Consider the following 7,874-nt stretch of genomic DNA (forward strand, 5'->3'; position numbering starts at 1 on the left):
ACATCCACTCATTGTGCCTATTAATAGCTGTTAGGCATGAGTGTAGACATGGAGATGGGCAGGACTAGTTTTGCCATGTGAACATTTATCTGGTGGCCCCATCCTATTTGCTAGAACCAGAGATTTCACTGTGATAAAGTGGACATCTTAAGTCATTGTTGGAGACAGGAGGATGTAGGTTCACTTAAACTAAGCTGGTATTAGGCATTCTCATATCTTGGAGTATTCCAGGAAATAGCAATTTATATAAGCAATGGAAATATGTCCTTCTTAATCTGTAAAAGGAAAAGGACAGTCTTAATGATCTCTCAGTGTTTCAAATCGTCTTAAGGCATATTGATCCTGAATCATCACAGGAAAATTCAGCAGGGATGTTTCTATTAGTGATCTAGGAATTTAGATGTGGTTGGATACATGGAAAACTGTATCTTGTTCAGCTGTATTTATTACTGTAATAAATGATACCAACTCTCTCTTCCTACAGACTTTATCTTTTCTGTTCATAGTGTTGGCATTTTATTTTGTTTTGAGCTGAGAAACAATGCAGACTGTAAGTTTGTAAGAGGCTTTTATGAATATACCATTTAAAAGGACTTGCTCCTGCTCTGGTTACTAGTTTGAATTGAGAAAAGATACTTATATTTCATGCTCCTGAAAGCGATAGCAGATTTGCTGTAATACACCAGTTCGGAGTAATCTGCTCATAAACTTTCCATTCCAGAAAACTCCCAAACCTCTTGCACCTATTTTCTCTGATAGGTGGCAAATCCTTAGTATTTCTCAAAAATATTCAAAAGTGTGTAGGGTATGAAGGCTTTGCTTTGGTTTATTTTTTATAAAGCTTGGTAAAAAAACACGAATGAGAGAAATTCATCTGTTGCTCAGTGCAATCACTACTGATAACTGAGAATTCATTTTCAAAATTGGAAAATAAGAGCTATTCTAAGTAGTCACTGTTGGTTGCAACGCTATGGGGTATTTAAAAGATAAGTTTTAAAGGAAAAAAAAGGAAAAACATTCATTCATGAGTGCTGATACAGGAATGACAGAGGTTAATACCACTGACATCATGTTGGAACTGTATAGCATTTTGTTAATGGTTATTAATGCCCTGCTGCTGGGAGACAGACAGTGCCAGCTGCCAGTTAGTGTGGTGCCTCTGAGGGTGTGCCTGGGCCTCTGCTTAGAAAGGAGAGGGGCCTGAAGAAGGTTCAAGTTTACTCCCTCCACTGAAACAGGAGGAGAGGAGATACTGAGAGAAGGTAGTTGCAGCTCCTGCTGCTGTGTATGCTGACTTCAGAATAGGACTCAGAGGGTGAAGCAGGAGCAGCAGATATCTACAGAGCTGCACCCAGGAGATACTGAGAACTTTGGTTCAATTCAGATCTTCAGGACTAAACTCAAATATCCTTTGGAAAAAACCTGCAAGAAATTGAGACAAACGTGCATGGAAATTATGCCAGTAGGCCTGGGGAAGAAGCCTAAATTCATGTAAGAGAGCGTTAGAGCTTTGTACATCAGTGGAAAGACGTCAGAAATGGTATAGAGAGAAGGAGAAAAGCCCTTGAGAGAAAGGGAAAGGAACTTTGTAATGGCAGAATGATGATGGATATGGAACAATTAATTAGCTTTGACTACATCATATTCGTTGCACATCCAGATTTGTGGGTTTAGCTGCCTCACTTGGGGCTAGCTGTTACTTTGCAAAATACCTTTGAATTTCATACATCATAAGGGAATGAAACAGATACAGAAAAGTGCAATACATCAGTGTAGCATATCAAATTGAGAAAGGCATTTTTAGCAGTCTGTGCTGAATGCAGGTTTAAGCCTGCATTAGATTATTCCTTAAGTGTATTGTTGTTATGACAAATCTGAAAGGAGCTAAAAGCATTTCAGTAGATCAAAAAAGGAAACTTTGATTTCCTTTCCCACAGCCTGGACCCAAAATGGGATTGCCAGACAGGCTTACATGCCCTGGCTGTGTACCACACGATCACCCACTGGTGAAAGTGAGTGGAACATGTGGAGATGAGTTGTAAATCCTGCAGGAGGAACCGGCTCACCAGGCCTTTCCAAATCATTCAGCTTCTAGATCTCTTTAAATGCTGGTGTAATGTAACCTGAATAATACACTGACAACGTTTAGCCAAGAAATGCCTGGTGGCCATTTTGATAATGGATGCTGTCTAATGTGCCACACAGACAGCAGGCATGTGTCATATTCTTACCATTATAATGGTAAGAAAAAAATAGTGTATCACTACTTATGTTTTCTAAAAGGGAAGATGAGTTGTTCGATTCCATGAACATCAGGTTTGGGGACACAATTTCATGAAAAAGCCCATTAATTTTGCACACTTATTAATTATTAGAAATGAATGTAATCCATGTAATATTGTACATGTACTCTCCAATTATATCGCCTAATATTCAAGCACAATGATTTGTGTGGACTCTATTTTCTCAGGTCCCTTTTACAAATAGAATTGCTCATACAAATAGTTTCTGGTCAGTTCCCTTCAGTGCGACATCCTGAGCATGCCCAGCGGGAGCAGCAGGTCACTGGGTGCGGTTGTTCCCCTCTGCACAGCAGCCTGAGAGATGGGATGGCATCGGAAGCATTGTATCCAGCTTTGGTCTCCCTTGTACAACAAAGACATTGTCATACTGGAATGGGCCACCAAGGTGAGGGGCTGTAGCCTGTGATACGCCAGTAGGGAACCGGGCTTGTTCAGCCTGGAAAGGTGCTCTCTCTGTCCACAGCCGTCTGCTTGGAGAGTGTATGGAAGGTAGAGTCCCATTTGCGTTGGACAGCAAATACCTTGGGCAAAAGGCCCAAGGGCAATTCAAAGGAAGTGGTAGAAAAAATATTCCGAAAGAACATGCTAGGCTTCGGAACAGGGACCTAGAGAGGAGGTGGCTTCTCTGTCCTCGGAGATGCTCAGAATTTGTACTATTGATTGACTAACTATTACTGCAGTAATAGTTCTCAATTAAAAAGATAAATGGAACTATTTGCAGAGGGCATTTTTTCCCAGTGTAATTTTTAGTGCCTTGAACTCCATGAGAATAGAGAATTTTCTAATGGAGCTTACTTTGTAAGCAGTTGACCTGGCATAGAGTAGTTTTGGGCATGCACTGGCATGAAAAAAAAATTGCAGTGCCAATAATGTAAATACGTGTATTTAACAGTACTTTCATTTTTTAAGCCTATTTCAGCTACAAGCATAATCCATATTAATTTTTCAATGTCATCATAACTGCAGTTAAATTGTTTGTCTGGTTTTAAGGATTCTCTTTAATGGTAGTTAACAAAAACAGTTCATGTTGTTCTTTTCAGTAGCTCAGACTTCTACAATTACTACAAAAAATTTGCAAGGAAAAAAATGTGTAACCAAACATGATTATTTTGAAGAAACTCAGAATGAAAGTAAGAGTGGAATTCAAGAAAATAGACTCTCATTACTTTCTAATCTTTGATTACTCTTTCATTTTGTTGGTAAATAATACTTAGAAGACTTCAATTGCAGGGACTGAAGCTTGGCTTTTCATTTGCATTTCAAATCTTAGCAAATCAAACAAAAGCAGAATGAAGTTAGGGAAGCCTCCACTCATTCCAGCACAATCAGTGCAGGATAGCCCTTGCAACCCAATATATTTCTAGGCTTTGCCTCTCTTGACATTTTTCTTTTGGGGGTGGGGAGAAAGAGGAAAATTTGCCATTAAGAGTTAGTCTCTCATTCCCACTAGAATATTTTAAGATATTTGGCAAACTTGTATTTTGCACATTTACCATTTCCTAGTCAAATAACTGTTGTTATTTATATTTAAATAACCATTAGTTGTTCCTAATTCAAATAACTGTTGTACCACAGAGAGTACTGGCACAAAAAATAGCAATGCCGGACGATAGTAGTAGCAAAACTGATAAATTGTTACTTCTGAGCTTACTGCCTCAAAAAATGAGGAGCAACTTTATGTAGATTTGTATTTTCTGAGCTAATGTGCAGAGTCCTAGGCAGACTAAACAAAACCTCAAATCCAGCAATCTATGTTGTTGGCTTTTCCATTGTCTATGGTCATTGTGCACTGAGCAAAGAAAGCAGAAACAGTCAATTAGTCCAGTCCTGTTCCATAGCAGGGGTTGTTACTTACAATTAACCCAGCTGCAAATGACCCCTTTATTCTCCTCTTCCACATTAGGTTCACCTGAACCTTCTCCACCTGGAAACCAGGTAGTCCCTGACTGGGTGTTTCATATCTCAGTCAGTTGTGAGTCTGGGACTATAATTGTAAAAGAGAATGGACAGATGAGGGGACAGAAATTTGGCTGAGTGCTCTTTGCAAAGAGGTGACAGCTGCTCTCTAAGTTGTGTTTTTTGCAGTAGAAGAGCACTGCACCTGAGTGCAGCCCTAGCCAAGCTGGGTGGGGACACTTGGGCAAGTTTGCTGCAGCCAAGGTAAACAGCAGTGGGGGAAAGGGAGAGGCACAGCAGGCTTCTGGTAAGTGCAGTAGGGGAGGCTGAGGTTCATAGAAAGTGTGCTGATTGAGGTGATCTCCACTGATGTTGAGTTTTTCACAGAGCAGCAATGAGCCTCTAAAAGGTGCTTTCATCCTAAAATAATCAGCAATGAGTACAAGGTCATTTCTGAAGGACAGAATCACAGTATGGCTGGGACGGTTATTTTGGAGGGTTGTGGGTTTGAGGTTCTTTGATTGTAAGGAAATATGGTAACAGATTCTGGTACCTTTCATTGTGCCTATAATGCATGTAACTGACTCTTGAAGCTTGACTTATTGTTCTGGATTTGTAGCTGGTGAAAAGGAAGTTAAAAGTAATTTCCAAAACCTGATCTATAACAGATGAAGATCTTGCAGAAAGAAAAGCAGTCAGGTATGTTCCAATGCACTGAGATTTGGGTCTTCTCCTGGGTCTCGCTTTATGAGTCTGTTTAAAATAGTTCACTCCTGTCAGGTTTTGACTATGTTGGTATTTCCCTCTGTTGCCAGACTAATGTCTGTCTGGAAGTTAATCATCCTGTATTTGTGTAAACATGAACTGCTTGTTTGGCAACCTGGATGGAATGGTTAAAGCCATGGGCTGGTTATCAGTGTATGTGACTGCTGTGTACAGAAGTCTACATGAAGCTATTTCTGGCTGGGTCTTTTGGATTTTTTTGAGCTGAATTCTGAGCCTGTTTATTGACCTTAATGTGTGTGTGTGTTCTTCCTTCTTTGAAAGAGAAGAGGACTTTTGAATTGGTCAAGACAGCAAAAAGTATCAAAGATGTCCTCGTGATGTGTTATATCACTTGGATTCTCACTGTAGAGACAAGTAACTCCCCAACTTGAAATAATGTGTGCCAAGTTACCTTCACTAGTGTTGGGAGAGCAGCAGCAAAAAGCTCACATAATTATTAAACTGACTTTTAGGAGTAAAGTCTTTATACATACCTTTCTCCTAGAAAAAAAGTAGTATCCTAAATGGCTTCACTTAAGCAACTCCAGGAGTTTTAGTATCACAGAATGGCCTGGGTTGGAAGAGACCTTAAAGATCAGCTCATTCCAACCGCCCTGCCACGGGCAGGGACACCTTCCACTAGACCAGGGTTGCTCAGAGCCCCATCCAACCTGGCCTTAACACTTCAAGGGGTGGTGCATGCACAACTTCTGGGGACAACCTGTTCCAGTGCCTCACCACCCTCACAGTGAAGAATTTCTTCTTAATATCTAATCTAAACCTTCCCTTTTTCAGTTTAAAGCCATTCCTCCTGGTCCTGTCATTACATGCCCTTGTGAAAATGCCTCTCCAACTCTCCTCTAAGACCCCTTTAGGTACTGAAAGATGCTGTAAGGTCTTCTTGGAGCCTACTCTTCTCCAGGCTGAACAGCCCCAACTCTCTCAGCCTGTCAAATTGATTTAGTATGAGAAATGCTGAGGAGAACATGTTTTCCTGCTTTTCTTCCCCTCTTCCTTACAAAACTGAAGGACTTTCACTCCTGTTACTTCATGGGAGATTTATTAATCCAGCATAGGCTTTCATATAAAAACAAGTTTACAGAGTTGTGTTGCCAAATTGATAATATCAGAGGAAGGTGTAACAGCACAAGGGAAAAATGAAGTTGAACACCTCTTAATTAAGAGTGCAAACTGCAAAGCTATTCATGCTGAAGGAAATGAGGGGAACTTATTTCATAGAGAGCTGATGGTATTAAATAAACACCCTGTGTAGAAAGGATGCAGGCAAACACTGGGGATGGGGTTTGGCTGCTGGGAAAGCACGTGATGCTCCAAAGCCAGGTTTTTGTAGAGTGGCACAGTGTAGAGTGAGTAGGCTTATAAACATGAGCACTTCAGTCACATGCCTCAAAAGAACTTCAACCTGTACCTTTTATAAATAAAACAGATTAAAAGGGAAAGATTGAAGAGCTTTTTTCAAGAAGTTGAAGAAGTATTTGGAAACAGACAAGTGAATCAGACTTGCCTTACAAAAAGAATGGTGTAGTAACTCAGACTTGTAGGCTAACCCAAGCATCTGTCTCTGAATCTGCACATATGCCATCATCAAATTGCAGAGCAGGGTTTGTAAGAACAGTGCAAGATTTTGGTTCGTAAGCTTAGGGAGGAGCACAACTCCCTGTCTTCAGAGACTGCTTTCTTTTGAAAAACAGAGGGCTTAGTTTCCACTGCCATAACCCTGTGGCGATTGGCAGCGCTTCAGCCTGATCTATGAACTTAAAACACATTTGATCTGTATGATGGTGCTTACTGCCAGGTCCTGCCACTCCACCTGAATAACTATAACATGCTCATAAATCAGGGGAGAGCATTCCTTGCTGACACCATCCCAAATGCCCTACTGAGCTGAAGCCTGTGTTAGCCATCAATGCCTCTTACATAAACATGTCATACTTTAAAGTAGGGTCTTGCAAAAAGCACAAACAATATGCTGGTATAGAGGGGCCACACAAGTCAAGAGCTGTTAAGTGGGGGGAAGAGGAGGAGAAAAATCTCACGATGATAAATATATCTACCAGACACATATGGAAAGAAAATAGCTAAGCCTAGCATACATTTCTTTCAAATTTAAATAGTCAGATGTGGAAATGGTTGTCTTGTTTCCTGTAGAACTTGGAAGCCAGGAGCCACAAGAAAATAAGGATGGAGGATACTTTGAGTATATACAGTAGTATACAGTAGTCTGTGTATCTGATTAAGTAGTAAAAGAAAATTTGGATTGCTTTGCTCCTCTATAGAAAGCTGAGTAAGAACTATGGCTCAATTTTGTATGTACATTCAAAACCACTTACTAAGTCTTGTTTAAAGTCACCTCATCACCTGGTACCAACATTGTGGCTGATAGTTCCTGTCTACCCGATCTTAATCCTCACACAAGCTGATACCAATTTTGGGCACAGTAAGACAAATGTTAAGGAGCATCCCAGGCACACCTTCATTACAACGCACAGCTGACTGACTTGTAAAACTCATGTGTTTGTGTCGGTGCAGCCTTTGATCTGAATCAGTAAGGAAAATGCTCCCAACAACAGCAGCTGGAACACACACAGCCAAAAGTGACACCGGGCTGTAAACAGTGGCTGCAGCCGCCCTTGTCAGATGGGTCACAAATCACGGGGCTGACAGGTGCCTGTGCTGGTGTCCTGCAGCAGGGTGTGCCTTGGTGTGGAGCAGCAGGTAGGAAACCTGCGTGGTGGGTGGCCAGCCTGTGACTGCAGTGCAAATGACTCAAATTCTCTGCTCAGGGGAAGCCTGTTGTACAGCTTGGTGCAGAATTAGAAACATTTGCTTTTCATTAAAGTGAGCTGACTACTGCTTATGCTCTGACTTGAGGGTGGGTTCAATTCTACA

Source organism: Manacus vitellinus, unplaced genomic scaffold (genome assembly GCF_001715985.3).
Source record: "Manacus vitellinus isolate BGI_N305 unplaced genomic scaffold, ASM171598v3 scaffold_30_pilon, whole genome shotgun sequence".
Classification (NCBI taxonomy): domain Eukaryota; kingdom Metazoa; phylum Chordata; class Aves; order Passeriformes; family Pipridae; genus Manacus; species Manacus vitellinus.